At 36.4% G+C, this 12,496-nt stretch overlaps 1 protein-coding gene across 2 annotated transcripts in view; it reads right to left on the bottom strand.

Annotated features, from left to right (window-relative positions):
* Nucleotides 1-10,892, bottom strand: part of LOC108770740 (uncharacterized) — a 310,951-nt gene extending 300,059 nt beyond the window's left edge. Inside the window, exon 1 of one of the 2 annotated variants that reach the window (XM_018522448.1) lies at nt 10,648-10,892. The gene's annotated coding sequence lies outside the window, so the exon portion shown is untranslated. Of the gene's footprint in view, nt 1-9,082; nt 9,130-10,647 lie in introns of those variants that run through there. The other variant, XM_018522447.1, reaches the window with a different exon arrangement.
* Between the last annotated feature and the right edge of the window lie 1,604 nt (nt 10,893-12,496).

Here is a 12,496-nt window from a genome sequence, read left to right as displayed (position 1 = left end):
GATATTCCAGGGCGCTAAATAAACGACTCATTCATTCATTCATTCATTCTCTCTCTCTCTCTCTCTCTCTCTCTCTCTCTCTCTCTCTCTCTAAAGAATCAAGTTGAAGAGAAACGTTGATATGATTCAATTCTTTCTAACGGAGCACAAATGCTATGATTAGGAAATACGCAATTTATACCCATTACATCTATGGTTTCAGAAAAAAGGTCCACAGAGTCTTATTCGCAATTGCCGCACAAAAGACTAGTCAGATCGATCGTTCGTTGAAACGGGTGCTCATGAGCCGCGATTTGCATCGAGTCGCATTGCACGACCTGTATTATTCCAACATGTACACATACGTGCGACATGTTTCATTTACATGATGTGTCACGCCGCGGCGACACGTTGGCTGCTGCGGAATTACGCGTGCCCTCCGCGTACAACAACTGCGGCATATCATAAATCTTTTATGACTTCCAAATGCCATTCGCGGAATTCATTATCTCAGTGTGACTCCCGCATCAACCTCGCGATTGCATTATTTAAGAAAATGTGCACCCCCATTAATTCGGTTGACGCGATTCAATACGAATTATCGATTCGCCCGCTCCATTTCACCGCAACAATCGATCAGCCGGTGAATGTGATCAGAAATGTACATACATGTAGCGTTGAATTTCGTGAAATTCAACATTAACGCGACCTAAACTTGCTATATTATTTTTACCTTTTGCCAATCTAAACGTCGAATTCCAATTTACGGAAACTCAAAACTTCCATAAGTCAGTCATGAATTATAGAAGGACTTTACCTCGACGGGCATCCAATGATTCTTCTTGACACTCGCGCGAGCCCCAGTGGATTCTGTCTGCGTTCCTACGACGAAGATCTAAATTTCGCTGAAGCAGACAGTGATTTACATCGGTGGAATCGCTCGAACAGATCTCGCAGCGAGCGAAATGGTCGCGCGCACGTCCACCGAGAACGTATCCGAAACGTAAACGTTTGTATGGAGGGAATCTCGCGCCGTCGACTGTATATTATGCAGATACCTGGGCAGGAATTATTGCCTGATATCGCACGGGCAAGACTGGCACGTTGTATATTATTCCATGCGTGGTCTGTTTGATGGTAAATGATGGCCCTGCGAGTTACCGCTTCGCACGCTTTCCTGCGTTGCGCGATGCAACAGCTAGCTAGCTCGCGTCGCATCGATGCGAGATACGCCGTATCTTCGCCTATCTGACACAGAATTCATACGACGACAACAAATTCCAGCGATCGCAAAATTCGAATTCCGGAGAAGCGAAATCTCAAATTTAAACGAAAACAAATATTCGTTATTTTACTGCTGCTCGAAAATTTAATCCACGACGTACGATCCTTTTACCTCCAAGTGACATCGGTCGTTCCAGTTTCGAGGTATTGAATTCATCCCGCAAATTGATTCCCGAAGGCGAGCTTTTCGCGTTCATCGACCGCCATCGTTGTCGTTGTCGTCGTGTCGTTGGTGCGTTGTCACCGTGTGCGTTAGCGGACTTTTCGTAAGCATAAATCTTTCATGAGGGTGTTCACAGAGGCGGGAGTGTCTCGCGCGTGGAGAGAAACTTTGAAATATATCTTCGTCTCGATTTTACGGAAACGCAAGGAAATGCGTTTATCCGTGCAGGTTCGTATAAAAATTCGCAAATCCTCGGATTCGTTTGGACACGATATCGATTGGTGTACGCAATTATGATATACATGTCGCAACGTTGCGAGCGCACTCGACTCTTTTTCTTACATTTATCGACAAAACAGAAAATGTATATACATACATACGATGTACGTGTTAAATCCCAACGGCGCGGTACCTGCATAAAAATTCACAGTTTTGTATTCGCGAAAGGACAGGATTAAAGTGGTTACGCGTTTAATGAACGATAAGTTATTGCGCGAAAATGGACGAGATTCGTCCGCCAGGTTAATTAACGCCGTTCCACGTGTGTATGGTGCAGCAAAAAGATCACGAGATGATCTTCCTCCCTTTCTTTTTCTCTCTCTCTTTTTTTTTTTACGCTCAAATGCAACGGGGAATTTTCTACGTAATCATCATTTATGTCGACAGGAGTAGAAAAAACGAGATGGGAGGGTCGTGAAATAACTCAACCAGCGTCGTTTACCCGTCCCGATTCTCTGCTTGACACGGTCAGTTTTCGAGACTCGCTGCGCTTCAGAATTGCAACACGCGGCATTGTACAGCAGTTAAAAGACAATGTAAACGTACCTCATCGCGGTTAGTGTAGTACATGACATTTAAAAATCTCAATTATAGCGTTTGTCGAGCTTTATGATCTTGCTTGTATATATATGTACGTATCAAAGCGGAGTGCTTCTTCTCCGCAATGTTCAACATTTCGAAGTTATTATTTGCTGAGATTAAATTTTAATTTATATCAACATATAATGGCCTACAGTGTGCTACATTACTACTGCAGCTGTATAATTGGAAGTCTGGTTTTAATTGTGAAAGACAAGCTCATCGTGAGTGCGGCTTTAAACCAACTACGCCATTTCACTGTATCGCGAATCGCAGGTATAGTTCGCGCAAATCCCGCAGCGGCTAAATTAGATTAACCCGTTGCAACCAGACTCTGTCGAATTGTCCTATTCGCGCACCAATTCATATACCTTCTGCCCGAATCCATATTGTCAGATGGTCCTCGATTCTGCGTTCTCGCCACTTTTACAAGTTTTCATGTGACAATTCCATGGATGCGACATTTTTCAAAAAGTTTTGCCCTCGGTCTCACGTTTTTCGATAAATCTGATAGTCGAAAAGCATAACCATGTAGTTATTGAAATACCTATATTTCGTTTCATGATTCAAAGAAAAGAATCGCTAACTTTTCCTGAGATACTCGTTATCTCCAACGAACGTTTCTCTTAAAGCTTTTAAACTTTCTCCGCTTTGTGTTTTAAAAAATTTAGCTCGTTAAAATTTGAAACTTTCATCTCTGGCCTATAGTCAATAATGCCTTTTAATAACGCTAAATAAATTTACATTTGCTGATATTATTATACATTAAACGATAATATACTATACGATAATACGAAACATCATAGATAATACAAATTCGATAGTTAAACTTGGTGCGGATGTTACTAATTATTTAATAATGTATTCCTAATCAGTAGTAGATATTTGGTGATCGCATAATTAATGATACAAGTTTCCAAAGTTTATCGAAACATTTAATTGGTCTGCACTAAATTACGCAACCTGTCAGGAAGCATTGCGGATTGCGTTTTGCACAGAATAAAATCAGTCTAACCACGTAATGTGCGGAGAACAACTTTTAAACACGTCCGTCAGGATGTTGCTACGTTTTAATTAATTTTGAAGTACGTGAAAACAGTTTTGTGAGACTACTTCAAAGAACATTTCGTTGCTGCCCAAAGCTGCATATCAAATACTCTGATGTCCGTACCCTTTTGACTTATATGTATATATATTGAAATAAAATTTTATTTAAATTGATGTAAAGCGTAATAACATGTGTTTATTCATTTTATATGATTTCCTGCATTTATATGGGGTTAAAAAAAATTGATGCATATTAAAAGGATAATAACATGGAAGTTGTCACTTCATTTTCTCTTTTTATTTTTATAAAAAGTCCTTTTTCGACTATAACGTTTAGTAGTTGTTCGCTGCTATGATTTCCATTCGTTTAACGCGACTAAAACATGTCGAACACTGTTAGATATCAAAGGAGCAGTAGAAATTCAAACTCTTGAGTTATATAAACTTTTGTTGACTTTAACTTTCATGTATGTCAACGTAAATAAATCCATAACATGTATCTCTATTAACGTACAACTTAGTAAGTAACGAACTAAATTTTAATCAAATTTAATATAATTCTTTGATTAAATTATTTAACTCCATTGTTCTATTGTTAGTTAGATATTTGACATTATGAATTTAACAGTGCAATCTAAAAGTCTTATATCAACCACGCGATCGAACAATACTGCCTGTATCCGTAGAATTTCGGACCCTATATTTTTTCAAGCGGAGCTTTTATCACGACCGCTTTCGGACGCATCGTGCGTCGTGTTATCGGCTGCTCGTGTAACGTCGCTAAACTTTAATTGACGTGGACGCGCCGAGTATTAAACCGCGTGGACGTCAATCACAAAGGACACGTTGCCCCGTTGCAGCGTCAACGACACAAACTGGCGGGCAATAAGCGGTTATGTAGTTGACCGTACTATTGCAAGAGTGTAGACGACCTCGTGTACATCCCTCTGATCGCATTGGTATTCACAAAGTGGCTCCTACAAGCCTTAACGCATTTACGACCGTCCAAGTTTGATACCTTCGTTGTAATTTACGCTCAAACCTCAAGTACAATTACGTTCCTTGTAATTAATAACTACACGTTGTGCAGTGTAATCAAATTCCTTTCGATATTGCCTGCCAGGGGTGAGCAATCTCACGAGTGATGTTAAATTTTGAATATACTCGTAACAAACGCAATTTCATAAGCAATATTATCTGATTATCTTGACTATTTGCGTTGTAACAAAGCAACTTTGTTGCATAAAGCCAAACAACTTTGTTCAGGAACTTTGTCACACATCGAATTCGATATCATCGAGTATGTTTGCTCACGAAATACAAGTCACTGTGAGAGATTTTCGCGCGCGCGATACTTATCGAGACAGATCGCTAAATGGATATCAATTTGATATCAGCTATCTGCCAACGGATTATACATGACAGCCCATACGCTATAAAATATTTACGTACGCAGACTTTTGCTCTCAAACATGCTTCGTGAAAATTTTAACGACATCGTTGCGTGCCAGTAACAATGTAACACAATAGATTTACGACAAACAAGCAATAAAAAACAATATTTAGTAATTTTATGTATTGTATATTTGACATTGTATCTTGTTTTTTTTTTCGCTAACCAGGAATTGTGCGATGACAAAGGTTTTGAATTATTCTCGCGTCTTTGTCGCTATTATTATCTTCGTGTTACGATTATCAGAGAAATGACTTGAAAATATAATTTTTTATCACATCACAATATTATTTCTTATTACATTTCAATTTTTTAACTTAAATCATTCAACAATTCTTTTTTATAAACAAAGCATAAATTGTTGATTCTGTAAAGCTAGCTCCATATTTGGATTAATGTATAACGGAAGCTAATCAGATTTATCAAATTAATAGTAACAATCCATCACTTGCGCTGTTACACTAGCTGTTATCTGTTGTACGGGTAGCACAATTGGTTATTTGACAGCATAAGTGAGCGATATTTGTGGGATAGCAGTGCTGCAGTGGTGAATTTGCGCCCAGTAATACGATTGCGTTACTTCGTAATATATCAACATGTCAACAGCCTTCAGTTATTAAGCTCATACTTGCAACCGTGTATTAACTCCAAAGTTCTGTAGTAAAATTACATTAATTAGATTAGTTGAAAATTAATTGATATATGAGATGTTATGAGCGAACAATGAACTAAGTTCATATAGTTTTTACTTTTGGTTCTGTTGTTTTTAATTCTATTTACAGTTTTACGATAGGAAACGTATTTTTAATATTAAGCAATTAAAGAAAAATTAACGAACTGAAAATATTTCTCTCAAGCGTAATAAGAGAATTACTTTAATCAAAATCGATTTAGTCAAAATCAGTATAATAGTCGTTCAAAACTTAAAGTCATAGACGATTAAGGATGATGATCGAATTGTGCGTAGCGGCGTATCAATCCCTTTTGCTATTAACCCGCAAAGCTTCATTACAGCTTCAGTGACCTGAATTCCTAGACAGTGCGATCGCAATTGAACATGCATCGGCGAGTGATTAACTAACGTGTCGGTTCCACAATATCGCCAGTTCGGTCAGCCTGACGATATTTGCTATTTATTTCCGGCTAGACCTTAATGGCGTTTAATTCTATGACTCGCTGTCTGCCATATCCCGCGAGTACACGTCAAGGAATGAGCTATCAAAGTTAAAACAGTCTACCGCTGTAACGTTGAGAGACCTTTGACATTCTGGTGAGGAACCGGCTCATTACAGTGCCTCTATCGCAGAGCAACGTACCGTATCACAGATTCCATTGAAACAGTTTAGATCACGCAATCGCACTGACATTCGCAAAGGCTGATCCATTGACAAGCTTTGCTAAGCTCGATAACCGATATTAGTAAGAACACGATCTCTGTAGTAAACGCGCACACAGGAAATATTCTAAAAAAGTTATAGTTCAGAATATCCAAATGCAGTAACAAATGGAAACAAATTGATAAAACAACTACAACGTTTATTATTTTTGCTTTACAAAATTTAAAATTTTGAAAAAATTGCCATGGCATAATGATATTCATATAATATTAAAAATAATCCACTGATAAAGTAAAATTTCGATTTTTATAAAATTGCATTATTTACTTACATTTCTCTAAATTCTATGGATTGTTTTGATGTATTACGTAGGTATTTTGAAAGAATAATGCTTGTCATAACTGAATATATACAATGACTTTGCGAAAAAATGTGCATTAAAACAAACGTATGACGAATAAATTATTTTGTTAGATTCTATCGATGAAATTCTTTCAGGAAAGTTTATTAATTGCAAGCTCTCGTTCGCAAGCACGCGAATCGTTTGAGTTTTGGCACTTGACGCTGACGAGTTTGCATAACGCTTAATATAAATGGAAAACCAGAGAAGTTTGTGCTCTCGATGTGTTGTCGCGATGCATAATTCATAATGATGCTGAACGGTCGCGATCGACATTTCTTTTTGAATAAATTTAATTGAAAGTTTAATGGAATACAATTCAATAGAGATTGTTATGTTCTAATATAAGTATTATAAAGAACTAATTATATTTGTCTAATTAATCCATAGTATTCGTTTGCTTAACATTAGTATTCCTTAGCATATACCATATTTTCACACATTTTAATTATTAACATCATGTATTTTATATTATAGTCTATATTTCATTAGAAAAATATCTAATATATATCTGCTAATTTTATATTTAGAACATTTTGGAAAGAGCATAATTTTTACCTACTCCCTTCATCCTTAATTCGAGAAATAACACGATATAGTGCGTTGTCATGTACATACAAGCATATTAAAACCATTGTTTCGACCGACTATTGATTAGTAATAGCTCCCCCGAGAGAAAGGGGCAGTTAACTCGTCTCTAGAGCTCTCATTTGTTCCCATGAAAAACCAATTTTGCAAATTGATTCTGCGTTTCGTGCCAAATACCTAACACACAGAGGCGTTTATTCGATTTCGAACCTGATATTTTGTTTAATTATTTTATATAATTTTGCAATTAATTACTTGTTATCCCATTTCAGGTAGATATTGTCATATTTCATTTCAAGAAAAATTCATAACATGTTTAAGATTTTTAGACGATATCTGGTGCTAAAATTTAATATGGATAAAATAATAATGTATTTTTCATGAATGTATTAAAATTTATTTTTCATGAAGCTAAAAATAATAAAACAAACGATATAGATATTCTTCTTATCAGATGCTTCCGCGAGTTTATGTTCCTGGGATTTTCAACAATGATGGTATTGCTTATCGAGCAGGATCCAGCTAGCGAAATACGGAATGGAATGCTGACATGGTGCTTGCAAGCGGCTTTTTCAACGCTAGTGCATTTCGCTGTATTTCACTTGGACGTTAACGATTTCCCAACGAAAACAAGATAATACTGGCTTCACGACAAAACAATCTTTAACTTTGACTAATTAAACCGTTTCCGACAGGACACATTGCAACAAGATTTTACGTTTTAGAAAATAAAATTTCTCTCTTTCTCTTTATATCTATTGTGTTGCCAAAAATTAGTATAAAATAAAAAAAAATTGCATCACACATACATGTATCCCGTTAAACAAAAATTAGTACAATTATTAAATAAAAATAAAAAGAGAAGTAGTACATCAGTTTAATCGGCTTGGTGGATCCGATATAAATTCTATTTTGGAGATTAACAAGTAAACGATCATTAATTATGTTATGCAATAATGTTATGTGATAATATTAAGTATATTAATAAATAATTTTAAAATAAATTTTGTAACAGGAAATATTTCATATTCAATATTAAATGAAATATATATGCAAAAGCATTGTTAAATCTACATATTTACCGTCACATATTAGTGGCGTATTAGTTTTCTGATGAAAAATGATTATATTCACGCCAGCATGATTAGCGTAATAAATAATTGCTTAATATATCGATCGAGTTAACAAATAAAGTATATAACAAAGAGTTATCAGTTTATTCGAACCGATGACGCAGATTATTAACGAGATTGCATAAATTGGGACTATTTTTTTCTGTGTATATCATACAGTATATTATCCTTCAAAACAAGCGAATGTAATTAGTTATCCTGCCGTGGCAAATTAATTGTACAACACATGATGAATAAAAGATCAATATGAATAATCAATGACGTAAATTAAACCGATTAAACGGATTAATAATTGAAACCAATTATTTGCGGTCTTATTTTGATTCAAAATGCGTAAAAGAGAATCGTAAGTGCGTTTTCATTTAATCATCTTAGAAGGAACGACATTCAGATGCTGCTTATAACGTCACACGCAATTTAACATTATTACAATGCTATGGTCTAACGACGTAAGATACGAGCACGAATTACCACGGAGAATTAAGACGAAGGAGAAAATTAAGGCAGCGCCCGCATAGCCAACTACTCCTGTTAATTAGCAAATACGTTATCAGGGATATACAATACAAATCCAAATTAGTTGTGATTATTATATTCAGTTTACGGAAAAAACAGATACAATAGGGAAAATGAAGAAATTGACAATTCCAGAAAATAATGAATGATGAATTTAACCCGGTTATACAACAATAATTTTACGTGAATGAAGATTTTAACATTAAATGATGTTCAACAAAATAATCTACTAGCTTATAATTTCAATCTTATAACAACATATAAATCATTTGAATTTCAAAAAATACATAGAACGTAAAAAACATCTTACATATGCATACTCACGTCAAATTTTGTCCAATCATATACTGTTGATCAACGCCGGCGAGGAACCTTCGTGTGTGCCCTCGTGTTGATTAATTAACCATGTTCTCGTTATGTATACATTTACACTGAATTCCGCTAATATTTTATCAATTAGTATCTATCCATTGTGCGCTTTTAATAATCCTTTTGCTTCTCTCCAAGTTGTTCACTATGAACTACTTTCAATCGTAAACAGCACATTCCAATCTTGCGTAATTGTATCGGGATTAGCACGATCCATACTCGATTTTAAACTATCGATTTTAATGCTCTCGTTAGCTCCGAATTGATCATTATTTACTAACTATTTTCACAGCGTTTACTTTACAAATTAAATTGTTTTTTTGAAAATTTGGTACAAAATTTTACTGGCTGAGAGATTGTTTAACGGCGCCCTTAAATTAAATTTCATTTTTAACAATAACGTTTCCAAATGTGTTAAATATCGATTTGCGAACAAATACGAGTTGGACTAAGGCGGAGCAGACATATTTAATTGTCACTCCTCGTTTGTTCCCAAGATCGGAATTCTGATAACAGAATGCGAACGGGGCTACGAACTTTCGCCCATGCTAAGTTCCCGTTTATAATTGCTATAAGAGCTTCCGATCGTTATTATTATCCCCACTGAATCAAGTCTTGAATGTAATTTGGCCAGTAACTTTCATTGAAACTGTGAGATGCACCAGATGCAAAGAAAAGACATTGAGTTAGCAAAGTTCCGTCACGTGGCATGAAAGGTTATGAATGTATTATATTTCACAAATAAAATATTTTATTTCTCAGTGTAATATTTTTATAATTATTGAATTATTAGAAGTCAGAAATTATAAATGTCTCGTCTCATATTTTTCATTAATTTTATGATATCAATATTCCAGTCATAAAACCGTGAAAATTAGACAATAGAGAAATTAGAGGACAAATAACACAGCATATTAGAGAACCGAAATTAGAGAACACACATTAGAAAAAAAAAAACAGCTGATAGAGACTTCAAAATACTGCATTTTAAATTTAATCGATAACTACTGCCAAACTTTTCAATCATTATTATCGCACGTCGCAAATCGAGTTTCTAACGTAATTTAAGCGGGAAGTTACGCGAGAAGTTGGCGAACAGAAAAGGAAAGGGAGCGAAAGAGAGTTGGTCGAGAGGCTCGTAGGTTTGACACGGGGTGAGGGACGGGGTTGCAGGAGAGATGCGTCGTATCTTAAATTTACTTCGAGCACCTCGCCGCTTGTTTTCCGATAATGGCGAACGCACGATTGGACGTCACCACGTCGGAGTTTCTTTGGCGCGGATTGCACAGTGTGCGGAAATTATGTTTGCATAATTTTCAATCTCGCGATAGAGAAACCATCGACGCGACGTACCGACGAGAACTCGCGCGATCGTATTGGAGTATCACATCGATCCGCACGATTATCTTAAATAATTGATAACCGGATGCTCCTTAATTGACCGATAACAAAAGTCGCCGAATTGATCAACGAATTCATTTCGAAGGTAAACGGATTTAATTCTACCAATTGTCACTCACATCTAACACATTTCTCCGTCATTTCCCGTAGGAACGACGGATTAATCAGGCGATTATTTGCTCGTCACGACTGCTCCGGATTGTGACCGCCTGCAGCTTTACATGAATCAAGGCTTTGATTTCCTTGGAACTTGTCGCGCACAGAGGGTAGCCTCCCCGTCGTTCTCGACAACGGCACGACGGGAGTAGTCGGCGAGCCCTCGATTTTCACCACCCCTTAAGCACGGACCGGGGGAGCGAAGGGCATCGCGTCGCGAATTGCACTGACACTCGCAGATTCTCCGTTTCCCGTAGAAGCTTCCAACGCGAACCTCCTCCCTACCCCAGCGCGAGCTCTTACCCTCTTTCAACCCCCCTCGCGGGCCATGGCTTTTAGCGCAAGCGCTTGTGCTTTTCCGCGGACTGCGTCCTATCCTAATTCACATCAGCGTAAGCACGGTCCTGTCCAACTCGTGCGGGACATTGAGAATTTCTCTCTTCGTTGCGTCATCTTGCGATTCCGACGAATTATATATGAGCGGCAGAGATTTTTCTTTTTTTTTTTTTTTCATACTAAACAATCTCTTCTCCAAACATTCGTATTTCGTAGACGTTACGAATAGAATTTTGCTCGAGATTTTCAATGAATATAATATCCATAATACAACTTTAATTTCCTTTGTAATAGTCGTAACGGGTACATTTCAATCTCGCGTGTATAAAAAAATAATATGTCTAAATGCTCAGCCAAATTTGTGTAGTCTCGACTGACGGCACAACTTCGTCGCGTTTTACTACAAACGTTACTCAATAATCTCTCAGGTGACGACTGTCTTATCTCGGTACTCTGAAAATCGAAAAATATGCATCGAATTATCACGGAATTTCTTTAACCCAAGTTGGGCGCCAGGTACGAGTGAGCATGCCACTCTTCTGTACTTTTCTTAATTATTTCGGTAATTATTCTCAACACCTCTCAATTGCGACGGACGATAGCCGACTGCTCAGCCCCAAACTGGGCAGAGATGGTGGATTCTTCGGAGCGGGAATAAATCAGAAAGCGAGAGAGAGACATATAAGCATTTTTAGAAGAATAATTTTTCTGAAACCATAAGAAATTTTCTGTAGTTTCTGTCCTTACAAATAAATCAATAACTTACTCTCAAGATTTAAAAGAAATTCTATAAGAATTCGTTCACTAAGAAAATATAATTAGTATTTACTTGATATTTCGCTTCATTTAATATATAATATGCAAAAACATAAAACTTCAAAGGTCTTGGCCAGTGTTTGCTGACTTATGTACAGAATACGGTGACTGAATTATGTACATAATGATTAACCAAATGAGAGGCATATGTTGAACTGTAATTGATAATATCGCCAAAGTAAATCAATGCGAACGATTGCAGAGCGTCCGTTTATTCGGTACAATTTCGCGGCAGTTGAACGGTTATTGACCACTGAAATATTTACGAGAATTTACAGCTCGCTAATACGCGATGAAAATAACAGAACAATGGCTCCTATACATGATTTTTAATTCATTATCAAGTGTCATCGTGACATTGCGTTAGCTCTGAATAATTTTGTTTACGAGAGTAAATATCTGACACGCGTTCCATATTTTGTTTCTGCTTATTTATCTCTCTTTCTTCTCTTCTCTAATTTTGTATCATATGATAATATTTCGAAACAGTGTGTCAAAGATATAATAATCAAACGCTTAAACGATAATATCAATGACCATGAATAAACGAAAATCTACAAAATCTAAAATACAATATTCCAAAATTCTCAAAAGAAAAAAATATCCAAGAATATTTTTATTATAGGCATTTGTGATATACGCGAGGCGTTTAAAAAGGAA

The sequence above is a fragment of the Trachymyrmex cornetzi genome, unplaced genomic scaffold (genome assembly GCF_001594075.2).
Source record: "Trachymyrmex cornetzi isolate Tcor2-1 unplaced genomic scaffold, Tcor1.1 scaffold131, whole genome shotgun sequence".
Taxonomy (NCBI): Eukaryota; Metazoa; Arthropoda; class Insecta; order Hymenoptera; family Formicidae; genus Trachymyrmex; species Trachymyrmex cornetzi.
The sequence above is the reverse complement of the archived record's forward strand: the minus strand, read 5'-3'. Positions and strand labels throughout refer to the sequence as shown.